Consider the following 16022-nt stretch of genomic DNA (forward strand, 5'->3'; position numbering starts at 1 on the left):
GCTCTGCAGTCTAGATTGTTCTCAGAGATTAAACTTTACAACTTTATTGTCTCTCAAATCTGTTTCCTTCTCTTAATTCCCACAGCTACCTGCTGTTTGGGTGATGTTTTGCCTTTATTAGGGCCTCCAAATCAGCGTAGCACGACAACCCTGGAATTTTACTTTGTTTGAATTCCCAATGATTCTCCTTTCTAGCTCATTTAAAACAGGTGGCAGGCTTTGTAACCCCTTGTATTTTCATCCAGCTGAAGACAGAAGCATTCTGAAGAAGTCTGTCTTTGTTAACAATATCTAAACCCAGAGAAGAAATTCTGCTGGACTTCTGGGAGGGGAGAAGGAGAAGCAGAGGAGAAGCTGCCAAAATGACACTCTCCCTTCCATCCCCCCATGGCCAACCCCCCATCCCAGGGCCTGATAAGGAGATATGTCACTCCCCAGCAAGAGAGGCCCTGGCACCCCTCTTTTCCTTAAGGCAATGAGTAGAATCCTTGAGAAGACAGCTATGTGAAGAGTGTGCCTCGGGAGGCCAGACCTGAGGCAGGAGGTTTCCAGCCCTCACTGGCAGCCCTGGGGCAGACAGCTACAAGGATTTAATAAATCACTACTTTGATAAACTGAAGGTCAGAGGTGGGTCCCTCATCTTCCAGAGGCCATGAAAATCTCCAGGTCCTAGGACACACTCCACGGGGGAAGGGGAAGCACCTAAATCTTACTGACATGAATTTTTCCTCTAGGTTGGCAGAATGGGGACTGGAGTCCATTTTCATTATGGGGAATGAAAACAGTAATGCTTCTTGCATAGTTGACACTGAGGTGAAACGCGGACTTGTGGGGTGCCTCAATAAAGTGCAGAATCTTAGAACAGTGCATATCTATGCTATAGACTAGCTACAACTGCTGGAACTGGAGCCAATCTAGTTTTCAAAAAAGGCCACCACTTCGTTAGAGAGAGGACCACGGACTCTGCATAGGCTCTGGTGACCTAGGGTGAAGGGGCGGGGTGGTGGGGATGGCAGCAGGCTTATGCTTTAAACCCCTGAGGCAGATAGAGAAGGAAGGAAGGAAACAAGGGCAGATGTTAGAATATACTCACAAGATTAACTCCTCTGATTCCTATGCAAATACCTAGAAAGGGAGAGACACACAAAGTTATCTTTAAGGTCTTTATCTTGAGCTCTGAATTGCTAAAACAAACAAAAACACCCAAGTAGGGGGGGAACGGAAGTCTACTTGGAAGAGGAAAGAGAGCAGCTGGTGCTGCTGGAGTCATGAGATCCAGGACACCCCCGTTTCCCAAGCCTGGATGTGCCTCCCAGGGTAGCATGCTGGCACGGACCGGGACGGCTGATTTCCATAAGATGGAAATGATTGCATGCTGGAAACTGAGATGCTTTAGGGGAGAGAAGATTTCTAACCCAGAAGGAAGGATATAAATCTTTAATGTGTCAAATTCGTTGACTGTAAGATGTTGTAGTAATGGTCGGTACTTGCAGCACCAAATGGGCACGTCTAAGGGGTCCGGGCTTTGAAATCAGTCATGTTATCCAAACTAATTCCAGTTGAGTTCCGTGGCTGAATGTCTGAGACCTTCAGAAGAAGCTTATAAAGGCCCTGCTGGAAACTGAAGAGGATTTTAGATACGCCAAAGATGTGCCGGCCATTACGCAGAGACTAGAACTTTTAGTGCTGAGAGCTCTGGCTGGGAGAACCTCACATTCCTAAGAATCAGCAACAAAGGGACCCCATTTTTCTGCCAAGTGGGCACACTACTAAATCTGATGGGCATGTCCAGGGGGAAGATGACCTGGGAAAAGAGTTGCCCGGGGAGCAAGTGCCCTGTCACAGAGGCAGAGATTGCCAAGATGGTCTCCTAGGGGTTGAGGCACAAAGCCCCCTCTATCTATTTTAGTTATAAGGAGGTGGGAATGCTGTGTTAAATTGTACCCAAGAAGATAACTCACAAGGCAAGGAACATGGAAGCTAGGGCGTGTGGGGCAAGTAAGCAGAGGTTGCTTGCTTTACCGAAAGTGGGGCTGCTCTGGTCTCACAAGGGTCTAGCCTTGGTTGGCACATGCTTCCTTTGTCACACCAGACAGGTGAGACCAAGAAGGGAAGACAGAAAGAGACCCCACCACTTAACATGGGCAACTACCTACAGGAGGCTACTTTCCAATCTGTGGTGCCCAGAAACTTGGCAGGGATAGCGGGGTTGCATGGGGAGGGATGCTAGAGAATGGAGAACCAGTTCACTCTATTGGCCCAAACTCAATTTTCATGTGGCTTCCTTTAAACAAACCACAAGCTTAGTGAGTCAGGTCAGTGTAGAGAGATATTTCCGCATGCTAGAGGCAGATCCATATTGGTTCCCTAGTCTGTTTTTGGACGGTTCCCCTTCATTCTAATCACAGTGCTGCTGCCAGGCTGATTCTTCTAACATGCAAATATGTTCCTGTCACTTGCCTGTTTGGAATTCTTCAATGGTCCCATTAGGTTTCTGTCGACTGCAACGAAAAGTCTTGTCTAATCAGAACCACTGAAAGTTTTTAATCAGGAGAGCAATATGTTCAGGCTTGTGTTATGGAAAGAAACTGAGAGAGCAGACATACAGATTATCCGCCTGGATTTATCAGTTATATACATTAAAATGGCCAAACAGTAATTCAAATAGCAAAACAAACAAAAAACCCAACTGTGCACACACACACCAAAAAATAAGTGCAGTAACTGAACTCTGAAGTTCAGTATAAAACTGTTCACAGAGCATTCTAAATCTTCCCTGACTCAGAACAACATCTTCGTGCACTCTGATTTGAATAGTGGGGCAAATGAGAACCATTTTAGGGAAACAACATAAGATGACTATGATCTTAATGTGGTTTCAATTTACATGGTGATTGTGTGTTTTATGAACCACCTCTAATTCCTACTGCTGGAACAAAAAGGGAAAAATTACCTTGGTAAACGCCACATCATGGATCAATTAAGTTATTCCCCAAATAAAGTATTCTTTGTTATAGTAAAAGCATGCATAATTTCTAGCATTTTAAACATTGATAGAGAAATGTATTTTCTTTTCTAACTTTAATATTTAACACTCCTATGTTATGATCCCCGACTCCCTTCATTCCCCACTGCTTTCATTTTAACTTTTTGTTTGTTTGTTCATGGAGGGAATTAAGGAAATTTTAATGATATTCCTTAGATAATACATTTTCTTGCCTTAAAGTGGTGCACTAATGGGTTTTACTCTGCCTCAGTCCACTATGCAGCATGCATACTCTACTTAATACTAGATTGTGTTCCTACAGTTAGTTAAAAAACCAACCAGCTGGTAGTATTTTTTTTTAGATCCAACCTAAGAAAGACAGTGTGGTCTAGTGTACAGGGCACTGGCTTTGGAGTCAGATGGGTCTAAGTTTGAATGCTGGCTCTGCTACTTGGAAGGTGTGTAACTTTAGGTAAGTTGCATAACTTCTCTAAGCCTCAGTCTCCATCACCATAAAATAGGGATATCTATATATCTTGCAGAGCTGATCTACGATTACACATAACACATGTACATATAGAGGCAAAGTACATGTACGAAGGAGATGTGGCCTGTGAATAAGAAGTGTTAGGGCCGATTTTACACAATGGGTAAGCTCACAATTAGGAAACAAGAATAACTTTTTTTGGAGTAATATATATATATATATATACACAATAGAAAGTCAGGGTATAAATAATGGATTCGCTTCAATCATGTTTCTTTAATGTGGGTCATCATGACACAATTCCATCTCCTAGCATGTGTTTATAAAATACATTTCTATTATCCCTGTGCTTTCACATTTTCTCACATATTTGAGAAATTCCTAGATTCTTAGGCAGTGTAATCCTATTTACTGTGCTTTTAATGGCAGTATCATGTTTAACTAGAGAAAATAGTTACAAATGGGCCTGGCATGAACTAGTCCTGCAGGTGCCATAAAGTTACCCAAATGGTATAATGAAGTGATACGGGCATTTGGGGATTCTGCAACATTTTTTTCCTTCTGAACGTGTTGGTGGGGGTAGTGGACTAGTTTTAATTAGAATTGTTTGGAGAACAGGAATCCAAACACACGACCTAATATTCTCCTAGTTAGCCTTCTGCCTGAGGCAGCTGTGGACAGCCTTCCTAGAAGTCAGTCTCAAGATAAAGAATAGAGCGGGAAGTGGTTTATCTAGTGGGAGGTTTGCGGGGGGAATTGAATGTAAGATGGGATATAAGAAAACTTACAAAGACAACTGGAATTTTTAAAAAATACACCATTATGACCATCAAGGACATTTTGCAAAAAAAAAAAAAAAAAAAAAAAAAAAACAAAAAACAGTCTGGAGAGAGGCCAAGAGTTATGGTTAAGCAACAGCATTGCAGCTGCAAAACAAGTGAGGGCTGCTTTAGGGTGACATGGCCTTGAACCTAGAATTAATGTATGTGACAGGGAAAAACAACAAACATGTTAGATATGAAATTTAAGGCTCGGATTTGGAATCATTATCTTGAAATAGGCAGTTAAAACAAATCCTAATCTTTACATGAGTGGTAGAAAATAAGAAATAAAAACTTCTGATGTATAATGGGGACCCTGCCAACCATGAATTCCCTCAAATAAACACTGGATTGAGCGACATAACCTATTTCACAACTCTGGAAAATTTGGCAAGCTGAGAATCATCTCACATTATGATTTTAGGAGAGTGGTTTAGAAACTGAATTGTAACATATGTTACATTCTGGATATCTGATTCTAAATGGTGGACCCTACCTCAGTTTTTTTTCCTAATATTTCTTGAAGATAAAACCGTTTAAAAACATCTTTTTAAAATATAACAGAAAGAGATCACGAAGTTTCTAGTGAGCAAGTCACGATAAGTAAAAATCAACTATACAATGCCCATGATTTCTAATTTAAGACAAATAAATAGCAATGATCGTTCTTAGCGTGTCCTCTTGAATTTTTAGAGTGAAAAACAGGCTTTCATTAAGTCCACATCTTAATCCCCCAACCTTATTTTCCCCCTCAAGGCCTGAAGTTCCTCAAATGTAAATTCTCTTACAAAGTCTTTTCTGGGACATAAGCCCCTCTTCTGTGGAGGAGGCGAAGGCTCTGGTTTGTGCTGTAATGCGAGGAGAGAATAAGAATACAGAGCCATGACTGATGGCAGGAGCGCTGGGGGACAGGAATTGGAGGGTTCTGCATAGACGTATTTACCTTTCTAAGTGAGGTACAGATGAGTTTCAGATGTGACACGAGGCAGCAGCCACATTAGACGTGACAGCAATCCTAAAGAAAAAATAATATCAAAAGTTTAAAAAAAAAAGCATCAAGAAAAAACACATTGGTACTATGAATGCTGACATTTACCTAATCAGAATATGAGTTCAAGGATACCAGGGGTCAAAAATCTCTCTCCATCAACATGCTATGCTATAATGCCATATCCCAGCATTCCAGAGGCACGCATTTAAGTCCTTAAGGGATCTTTAGTTTTAGAGAGGCTATAAAGTAATGTGGTTAAGACCACAGTATGGTGCCAGAAAGCTTAGATTCCAATCTTGGTGCCACCTGGAGCCACTTAGAGACCTCATGCAATTGGTTTTCTCTCTCTACCTCAGCCTCCTCTCCTGTAAAATGGAGATAATGATTACATCCACATCACAAGACCCTTTTGAGAATTAAATAAGCCAATTTGAGATAAATGCTTGACACTGTCTGGTAAGCAGGGAGTATTCATGTATTTGTATTTATTTTTCAGAGACCCCAAGTAAAAATACCTCACAGCCTCAAGCAGAAATTACAAGATAATCATGGCTGGGCACAGTGGCTCACGCTTGTAATCCCAGCATTTTGAGAGGCGAAGGCAAGAGGAATGCTTGAGGGCAGGAGTTCGAGACCAGCCTGGGCAACATAACAGGACTCAATCGCTACCAAAAAAAATTTTTTAAAGATAATCAGAACCTTTTTAAGAGTGTCAACTAATCTTTTTAAGAGTGTCAACTAAGAAGAACACTATTCCTTTGGGTAAGGGAAACAAGAACCTCAGCAGGGATGAGGGTGAAGAGGGGGAGGGAAGAAAAGGCCACTAAAAGGCAAATTATGGGGGAAAAAAACACCCCACTTTGGCTTAACTTCAATTTTTTTTTAAAAGTCAAGACCACTATTATCAGCAGAGGCCTGGAGAAAAGAATTTGCTGTGCAGACCCAATCATTCACCTTGAGATAAGGAAAAGGACAGAAACTGGACAGCAAATGATGAGAGGGCAGCAGCGAAATGTTTACAGACTGAAAAGAGATGGAAATATAGCTTTCAGTGAAAATAATGAAGACAGGAAATAGATCAATAACTTAAACCCATCAACCCTCACCTCCACAGATATAAATTCATTACTGATTAGCAGTGCAATCCAATTGGATGAATACTTGAGCACCAACCCTAAGTAACCTCCTTCTCTGAGTAGCCCACATTTGTGCCTTGACCAAAAAGGCTGCTGTTGTATGTATTTTTAAAATAACAAAACCCTATTAACTTGAATCTTACTAATGCAAAAGGCATAAACTTTTAGGTATAAGCTGAGTTTGGGTTTTTCCTCCTGAATTGAGGTTTTTCCTTGCAGAAAAATGTCTCACTAAAGAAGACAATATGTAATGTTGCAAAGTAAACATTTAAACTACTGAAAATATACTAAGTATTTTAACAACCTCATTAATATACAAATGATTAATTACAAATGATTAGGTATCTAATTATTACAGATGATCTTTATAATAGTCATATCTGATCTTATACAACTGACACATTATTTAATTTTAAATAGTTCTGTATTTCAGAATAGCTTTCTTGCAACTAAATCTAGTGGGTAAGGAGGATGTCTTGTTTTCAACGTCTAGATAAACGTTTATTAGGGCTGCTTTATTTGGTCAGTCTGGGTGGACAGGAAACTGTCTAAGAGGGAAATATCTGGTATTTTTCTACTAGGAAGTTAGCTTACGTAGATTAACACACATCTAAACACAGAGACATAACATATGTCCATCCGCAAACCTATTTTGAGGGTTTGACTCTTAAGTTACTTGAAATTATTCTTCTTGGATATTACAGCAGTCTTCAGTCTGAAGAAAAAGGCTCTTTTCTGAAGAATCACATAGTTGAAGTTACCTGATTCTATAAGCATAGCAAGAATACAATTTTTAACTGCAGTTACTTCCCTGGCCTGTCTGCAGTTCTTTTTTATTAATGTAGACAAAGATATGCCTCACTGCTGAAAGCTGAAACATCAAATGGAAAAGTGCAGTTTGATTTCCTACATTTCCCTCCACTCTCTGCCTCTCCCTACTTTGGTATTATGTCACACAAAATTACTTCCAGAAACTGGGAGGGTTGAGCAGCCAAGTTATGAAACCTAAGTGCTATGCTTAATGCTTTTTTTTATCTTCAAGTTAATACTTACGAGGGTGAGAGTCTACCAATGATCAAAGTCATGGTAATTTTTCTGTTTCACAAGAAATCTAAAATCTCAGAACCACAACCCGCTGGCTCGACCTTATTTATACAACCCATAAAATGCCCCTTCCTCTACGAGATTCCTCCCGCAATTCACAAATGTGTAAACCTCTATTTTAAATTTTACCTCTACCATTAATCAAAGCAGAAGTGCAAATAAGTTTCCTTAAAAATAATCTTGGTAGTGAACATAAAACAAAAATAACATGGAGAGTAAAGTATTAGCCCGATCCTGCACTTGTCTGCTTACTTACTCCCTCCTACAACACTTTCTAAAAATTTCCATTATGATTTTAAGATGTTATTTTCCCAATAAATGTTGACCACAATTTCCCACTTCAAGCTCTGGCTTTAAAAAGAAATAGGTTATAAGTTGAGAATAGCTAAGAAATTGGGTTTGTCCTAGGGTTCTGTGAAATCAGACTAGTCAGTGCTTTAGAATCAAAATTTCCCTTAGACTTTTCACTAAGAAGCAAAGCTGTTTGTTTGCTTTCTCTGATAAGGAATTCAAAACATGCAATGGTAGTAAATCTGGTCAAAGAAATTGTCAAGGGAGGTTTTCAGTTTTGCTATTATTTAACATTACATCATAGAATTAAATCATGTAAAATGGCAGCCTTATCCATCTCAATCACTAAATTCGGTCAAGTGAAAGTCTACAAAATTCTAAATGAAAAGCTTTTTCATCTTCTTAATGGAAATATCTAAACATTACATTGTGGTTTATTTTTAGGAAAGAATAACAGAGAAGAGAGCTTGGATCTGAAAAGAAAAATGCCACACACTGGTGATGCTTCCTTCTGGAGGCTGTGGACTGCCTCACAAACTTGCCAAAGCAAAAAAGGGCATAATAGTTCTCCATAGAGGAAGAATTTTAAAAAGCAATAGCAACAATCAGGTAACAACAGACCAATCAGGTTCTCCCAAAATTTAGTATTTGCAGTTGAAACTGTGATAAGTAATTACTTTCAAAGGAATGTAGACAGAGTCATCAATCCCCATTCATTCAGCTCGCATTTACTGAGCCAAGAGCTCTGCTAGGCTTGAGATATAAAAATGAATACAACACAGCTGCTTTACTTCCAGCTAAAAGAATACACCTAAATAAAGAGCTACAGGGCCGTGTGTTAAGTGCTATAATAGAGGTGTACACAAAGGGCTGGGGGCCAAAGGAAGAAGCCATAAATTTTTCCTGGGAAATCAAGCAAGTGAGGGGAGATGTGAAAGAAGGTATCTCAGAGATGTTTCCTTGTGATAAACTCAAGACTTTTTTAGTGTGTTCTAAAAAGGTGGTAATTTTAAGATTTATCAACTATTATAATGCCAGGCGCTAATCTTAGTCTGCTAGTCAGTTTCTGTTTGACACACACTTCCAGTTACAATATCCCAAGAATATAAATATTTTAAAATAAATATATCATTGTAATATTCCCATACAATGCACACAATCCAGAATGGCATGAATCACTGGCTTGAGTGGAACGTAGCTTCCAGTTCAAAGATGTTTTAAAATATAATGAATGACAGATGGATTTTAGAGAGTTTCCATATAATATCAATAATGCTTACTGTATCACTGTTTTCTTTCCTCTCAAGCAAAAATACAAGAATCACCTGATTATATCATGGTTAATATTTGTTTTTCTCTACTTCTGTGTTTAAAAAAAGAGGGCGGGTGGAGAATCAACTTCTACTTAACATCATTTATTATGCAGACCATATTCCTACTTATAACATAATTGTGACAAAACCTCCATTGTTCATTACACACTAGCCCCAAACTTGAGTAATTCTAATGTAAGCATGAGAAACTCCCGTCTCCTTTGGGGTGAATTTCCCAATTCCTCTGTGTTAAATTGAGGTCTAATTTTCCCTGTGCCTGGTTTTCACAAGAAGGTCCATTCCACCCCATGTGCTCCTTTTCAGCTGTCAATAAACAGAGGCAGTGAATTCCCCACGGCTTCACAAAGCTAGTTAGGCAGAGCCATTCATTCCTTCAGGAAAACAGGGCATTGATTTCAGCGAGTTCCCAGGGAGCAGCTGCAACAAAGAGATCAAAGGCCCACCTCTCTTTCCCTCCATTGCTTTCATTAGGCCCAGCCCAGACAAACAGCGACAGGTTTCCCTGAGACAAGGAGAGGGCTCAGCAGACCACCTCATGGTTCAATTCAAATTCATCCATTTCCTACATTCCAGTGACAGTTCAGAATGCTAACCATGACAAACCAGCACAATCACCCAGCATAATATACTGCTCGCTAGTTCATCCAAGGTCAGAGGGAGAAAACAAGCACGGGGGGAAGTCCTCTGCTTCTAGGGCCTGCTGAGCTTCAATGGCCCCCTGACATTCCATAAATAAACTTCTCCCTCTCACTCTCCCTTTCTTCCTCCATCCTACAACCCTACAAGCGACGGTCTCACTGAACAATCTGCAACTTCTTTCATGTCACCGTACCCAAACTATATGGAAACTTTATTCTCAATTGAATAGTTCGTTCTAATAGCCAGAGGAAGATGGCTATACATGCAGCCTCTATTAGTTCACTGCTGTGCTAAAGCCATTCGGATACACCCAGTAAGCTATTACAACGTGATGAATTCAGAGCTGCAGTTTCTAGGGTTACCTTAGTAAGGGGTGATCTCCAGAGCTGCAGTTTCTAGGGTTACCCTAAGGGGTGATCTCCAGAGAAAGCAACTTAAAGATGGAGTTAGTTTGCATAAATTCTGTTTGTACAGCGAAAGTGTGAACAGAGATATAACGGGTTTTTTTTTGGATCCAGGTAATCACCCAAACTGGGTAATCCAAGCTCCTGTGTATAAATGAGTTGTGTGTTTGTTGGGGTTAGCATGGTTAGTCAAGGAGAGAGGAGAGAGCAAGAGGGACTATGAAAGAAAATGAATTATTCTGACTGGTTACCTACACGGAACAAATATAACCAAGAGGTTTCCAAATTCACCATTGAATTCTGAATTGCTTATTTCACACCTTCATGGAACCCTATAACAAAATGCCTTCATTTCATTGTGCTCCATTCCATTTGTCACTAATCCTGAGTACACATGGGAATTGATGGGTTAAGTTTCAAAATTGTGAAACCAAAAAGAAAATAAACAATATTGGAACGAAAGGTATGAACCCACTCGGTGAGGTGGAACACAACCTTCCCACATGCCCACAGGCGTCAGTACTGACCTCGGTGGTAGGGTGGTGGGGGAGATCACCAGTGACCTCCAGGGCCATCTATTCACCAAGTACTCACCTTGGACTGTCAAAGATGCTATTTTGTATAGAGAGCTGAACAGCCCTCAAGGAGAAAAGACATTCTCTTATATTCAAATTAGGACAGAAATGGACTTTACATATACAGAACTCTCAACTGCACAGGAAAGGCAGCTTGTGACAAAAATGGTGTGACAATTAATTAGGAACCTTAAAGCTAACTCTGGCATTGACTTGCTTTGGGCCTAGGGGACGCATTTAACCCCTCTGTCTTCCCACTCTTCCAAAATCATGACAGAAATATCTGTGAAGAATTCCCTGACGCAGTACTATGAAATAACCATTCCTCAAAAACTATGTATCTCATCAAAGAAACCTAGGCTTATGAGTAGAACTTCCTTATATAATGATCACCCTGTAACTCAGTAGAGGTTCTCTGGAAACTTGCTACATTTCTATAAATCAAATTGTTTTTTAAGAGCACTCAGGAAAAATACTACTGAAAGAAAGTCTTTGGCAAATGACCAAAAACACTTATCAATCCATTTATGTATCTTTCAAAAGCATTTACAAAACACTGAGAAACATTACCCATTGGATCTCCGCCACAACCACCTGAAAGAAATGGTGTTATTAATCTGTTTTTGAATGAGGAGATAGTAGGCTCAAGAGAGGTAAATTGACTTGCCAAGGTCATAGAACTAATAATCAGCAGTTAAAACTTTAAATTCAAGTATTCTACCTTTGAGTTTCATGCTGTTTCCATTATACCAGCTACCATGTACTGGGGATATAATCATTCACTGAAGTTCTCTCACCAAGGTTATATTAAATAAGTCATCCTAGTTTTTGAGGCCAATGCATTGCACCACTTCCATTCAATGAGGTAGTTGCTTAAAGAGTATGGACTCTGGAGTCAGATCTGTACTTAAATTTTAGTGTCACTTTGTAATAATTTTATAAATTAAGCAATTAACAATATTTTTGGAACCTTAGTTTCCCTATTTGTAAAAGAGGAATAATAACCTCACAGGGTTTGTGGAGGATCAAATTAGATAACTAATATAAAGCTCCTAAAACAGTGTTGGCATACAGCGAAAGATCAATAATTATGGCTATTATCAATGCTGAAAATCAAAAGTGTAAAGCTTGTTAAAAGGAAAAATTTCTTTTAAAGAAAAAGCCATAAAATGTAACATTCAGTGTCTAGATTGCATGATGATCCCTTGCATTAAAAGTTTAGCCTTCAAATCTAGGATTTTATGGGGGGCAACTAATGAACCAAGATCAAACTATTATAAAAGAGAAAGAAGCTACTTTACAAAACAGAAACGCTAATTGAAGTGTCGTTTTAAAAGGCTAATTGAGGCAACTCCTTGCTACTATAAAGCAGCAGTGTGGTTTTTCTGCACAATTCAGCTTTACTTCTTGCCACTTAGCCATTTCAAGTAGAAATGTATTGGTAACAGGAAGAAATTCACAGACTGTTACCACTTGAAGAGAAAAATACACACAGGGATATTTGTTGTCTGTAGATAGTGCTTTCATGTTTTCAAAGAACTAACACATATCTTACTTTGTTGATCCTCACATTACTAAGAGAAAACAGATTATCTAGCACAAGAGAAGACTGCCAGTGGTAAACAGCAAACCTTATTTTTTATTCCTTGTCTCATTTTTTCATGACACCCTATTACTGGGTGGTGGCATAGAGATGCCACAGTACAGAGTGTACAGAATACTGTGGGAAGACAGAGGCCACTAAGACTGAGAGAACCAGAAAAGGCTTTCCAGGGAAGGTGACATTTATCCAACCTTTTATCTAGTACAGACGTACTTCTGGAATATTCCTGGTTGCCCTTGAGCCTGAGATTTTTTTTTTTTTTTTTTTTTTTTTTTTGGTGAATTCTGAATATCTCACTCAGTAATTTAGTTCTCCTTATACTGCTTTTTGTTTATTTGAAAACTTAAATGGATGTCCTCATCTCCTTTTAAAAATTTCATCCAAGGCCTTGATATTAAAGAGGCAGGAGCTGAAGCCACTATTGTTTGACTTAATAATATTAATACGTAAGGCACCTTCTCATTCTACAGTTCTGTGACTTTTAAAATTACTGCTTATTCTTATATTGCATTACCTACTATACAACACATCACTTGAAATGTGCAATTTACTTCCTGTTAATATTTTAAAATATTTTATTATCATTTATATCAGAAACAGTTTAAAAGAACTCTTATGAATATCTAAAGGAATATGTCTTGCTAAAGAAACTCAGCCCAGAGCTGGTGAAGTATGACAATTGTTTCTGTCCTAAGAGCCGAGTTCCTTTTTGTAAGTAACCACCCCTAATTCTATCTTCTCTCACAACATGAAAGAAACACATTTTTTAATGAAAGATGTTCAGACATTTGAAGATGATTATGACAATCTCTGATGAGTTATTAATTTGAGACCATTCTTCTTTTCTAACATAGGCATGTAGTGCTACAAATTCCTCTCTAAGCATTGCTGTAAGTTGCATCTTAGTCACTTGCAAATATGGTTTCATTTTCATTCAGTTCAAAATATTTTCTAATTTCCTTTTTGATTTTTTTAAAATAGGCTACTTTTTAGAGAAGTTTATGTTCACAGCAAAATTAAGTCTGTTACAGGAATCTCCCATATACTCCCTTCCCCCCAACACACTTAGCCTTCTCCATTATTGACATCCCCCACTAGAATGTACATTTGTTACAACTGATAAACCTCCATTGACACATCATTATCACCCAGAATCCATGGTTTAGAGTTCACTCTCGGTGTTGTACATTCTATGGGTTTGAAAAAAATTATGACAGTTCTCCATCATTATAACATCATACAGAGAAGTTCTGCTGATCTTTTTACTGTCTAGTTTTGCATTTTCTAAAATGTCATATAGTTGAAATCATATAGTATGCAGCCTTTTGAGATTGGCTTCTTTTACTTTAGTAATATACATTTAATTTTCTTCCATGCCTTTTCATGGCTTGATAGCTCATTTCTTTTTTCTTTTTTTCTTTTTGAGATGGAGTCTGGCTCAATTGCCCAGACTGGGGTGCAGTGGGGCGATCTCGGCTCACTGCAACCTCCACCTCCCAGGCTCAAGCAATTCTCCACCTCAGCCTCCCGAGTAGCTGGGACTACAGGTATAGTCTGTATAACTGAGATTACAGGCGCCCACCACCATGCCAGGCTAATTTTTGTATTTTTAGTAGAGACACGGTTTCACCATATTGGCCAGGATGGTCTCGAACTCCCAACTTTCAGTGATCCACCCATCTCGGCCTCCAAACGTGCTGGAGTTATAGGCATGAGCCACTGCACCCGGCCAGCTCATTTCTTTTTGGTGCTGATTAATTTCGTTTGTGTCACACTGGCTGGCTGGTAGAATTCACCAGTACAATCATCTGGGTCTGCTGTCTAGAAGGTGTTTTAGTTTATATGTGTATTTCAAGGAACTAGTCTATTTTATCTAATTTATCAAATATGCGGGTGAGAGCTTATTTATACTATTCTCTTACTAATCCTGCATTTTATCCATGGGATTAGCAGAATAACACTCTTTCATTCCTAATACTGGTAATTGGTGTACTCTTTTTTTCCTTGGTTGCCTGGCTAGAGATTTATCATTTTACCGATCTTTTCAAAGAACCAGCTTTTTATTTTGTTGATTTTCTCCATTGTTTTCCTGTTTTCAACTTTGTTGATTTCTGCTCTAATTTTCAGTATTTACTTTCTTCTGCTCACTGCAGGTTTAATTTGTTCTTCTTTTTCTAGTTTCCAAAGGTGGAGACTGAGGTTATTGATTTTAGGTTCTTTTTCTTAATACATCATTTAATGCTACAAATTTTGAAGCACTGTTTTAGCTGTATCCCACGTGCTTTCATAAACTGTATTTTCATTAAAATTAAAAATATTTAAACATTTTTCTTGAGATTTTTCTTTGATCCATGGGTTATTTAGAAGTATACTGTTTAATTTCCAAATATTTGGAAAATTTCCAGCACTTTTTCCGGTATTAACTTCTAGTTTAATTCTGTAGTATGAGATGGTATTTTGTATGGTTTCTATTCTTTTAAATTTGTTAAGATGTTTTTAATGTCTCAGGATGTGTCCCTGGGTTATTTGGAAGTGTGATGTTCAGTTACAAGATATTTTTCCAGATTCCTTTCTAATTAAATTCCATTATGGTCAGTGAACACTCTTTGTATGATTTAAATCCTTTAAAATTAATTGACTTATTTTCCCACCCAGAATATGGTCTATCTTGGTAAATGTCCTGGCCATGCTTGGAAAAAATGTGCAGTTTGCTGTTGAGTAGTGTTCTATAAATGCCAATTAAGTCAATGTGGTTGATAGTGCTGTTCAAGTCTTCTATAGCCTTATTGGTTTTCCAACTACTTGCTCTACTTATCTACTGAAGGAAGGGTGCTGAAATCTGACCACAATTGTGAATTTGTCTATTTCTTCCCATGTATACTGAAATTATTTTACTAGGTGCATAAACATTTAAGATCATTTCTTCTTGATGAATTCACCACTTTATCATTATGAAATAACCCTATTTATCCCTGGTGATATTCTTTGTTCTAATTTCTACTTTGTCTAATATGAATACAGTCACTGCAGTTTTAAAAAATCAGTGCTAAAAATGATATTTTTTTCATCCTTTAGCTTATAATCTATTTGTGTTTTTACATATGAAGTGCATTTTTTTGTAGGCAGCATATAGTTAGTTCTCATGGGGTTTTGTATGTATTAAATCTGACTGTGAACAATCAATTGAGATAACTGACTACCTTCGGACCGGCCAATATGTGTATTAAATCTGACATTCTTTGCCTTTTAATTATGATAGACCATTTATGCTTAACATGCTTACTGACATGATTAGGCTGAAATGTACCATCTTGTTATTTGTTGTCTAATTGTCTCAATTATTCTTTGTTCCTTTTATTTCTTCTTTTGTATTGATTATTTTTCTCTAGTTTTATCTCCTTTGGCTTATAACTATGTTTTGATATCTTCGTGGTTGCTGTAGAGTTTAGAGTTATATCTTTAACTTACCATGGTGTACTTTCAAGGGATATTATACCAGTTCATGTAGAGTATAAAAACTTTATATTTTTCCTCTCCTGACCTCTGTGCAATTATTGTTGTAACTTTTGCTTTTATATGTTATACACCCCATTTGCTACTGTTTGTTTAAACCATCTTTTTAAAAATATTAATAAGCATCATCATCATCAT

At 38.2% G+C, this 16022-nt stretch overlaps 1 protein-coding gene across 37 annotated transcripts in view; it reads right to left on the reverse strand.

Annotated features, from left to right (window-relative positions):
- PLAGL1 (PLAG1 like zinc finger 1) overlaps positions 1–16022 on the reverse strand; it is a 131670-nt gene that overhangs the window by 23314 nt on the left and 92334 nt on the right. For 14 of the 37 annotated variants that reach the window (XM_063631935.1, XM_063631923.1, XM_063631982.1 and 11 more), the window contains 2 exons: positions 5238–5309; positions 1094–1125 (listed from right to left, as the gene is read on the reverse strand). The gene's annotated coding sequence lies outside the window, so the exon portion shown is untranslated. The other 23 variants (XM_063631834.1, XM_063631874.1, XM_063631869.1 and 20 more) reach the window with 6 other exon arrangements.

The sequence above is a fragment of the Symphalangus syndactylus genome, chromosome 2 (assembly GCF_028878055.3).
Source record: "Symphalangus syndactylus isolate Jambi chromosome 2, NHGRI_mSymSyn1-v2.1_pri, whole genome shotgun sequence".
Lineage (NCBI taxonomy): Eukaryota > Metazoa > Chordata > Mammalia > Primates > Hylobatidae > Symphalangus > Symphalangus syndactylus.